The sequence below is a fragment of the Ursus maritimus genome, unplaced genomic scaffold, assembly GCF_017311325.1.
Source record: "Ursus maritimus isolate PB19 unplaced genomic scaffold, ASM1731132v1 scaffold_36, whole genome shotgun sequence".
NCBI lineage: Eukaryota > Metazoa > Chordata > Mammalia > Carnivora > Ursidae > Ursus > Ursus maritimus.
Genome location: NW_024426230.1, coordinates 825,956 through 826,570, shown reverse-complemented (window position 1 = coordinate 826,570; position 615 = coordinate 825,956).

Sequence of the window (615 nt, the reverse complement as noted above, 5' to 3'; positions counted from 1 at the left end):
GTTGTGACCAGGTTTCTGTGAGTTCATTTTATAAATGTGAATGTCAGGATTCTTAATATTACCTGAAAATATGCATCTTATATGAGATAGATATTTATAAGATTGTTTTGGGCATCACTGGTAACCAGTTGTTCTCTAGATCCACGAGGAAATGATCTCGACTGGAACAGACCATCACAGGAGCAAGACAAATGGGGTCAAAGAAGGAACAAGGGGTGGGAGGCCATAGGTCAGTGCCCTGCTCCCATTCTGCTGCCTGCTACCTCTGTGGCCTGAGGCCAGTCACTTAACAGCTTAAGGTCTCAAGGTTACTGTAAAACAAGAGAAATAATTTGAGCTCTTTTTACTTGTTGGGGAAGTTGTAAGGGTCATAGAAGGTCATTTAGGTGAAAGTGAACGAAAATGCAAAGCCATCAATATATTTAGGTCCCCAGGAAGCCTAAAGACCACCATTGTATGAATTGGAAGAAAAGTCGCTTCCTCTGGGTGAAGTCAGCTCCATGCCAGTTTGTACACAGAGCACGGTTAGGGTTCGGTCTCTACGTGCCCCCATGGCTCGCCACCCTTGAGCGGAGCGTAAACTTCAGGAGAAGGACACTGCGTGATAGCCCAAGG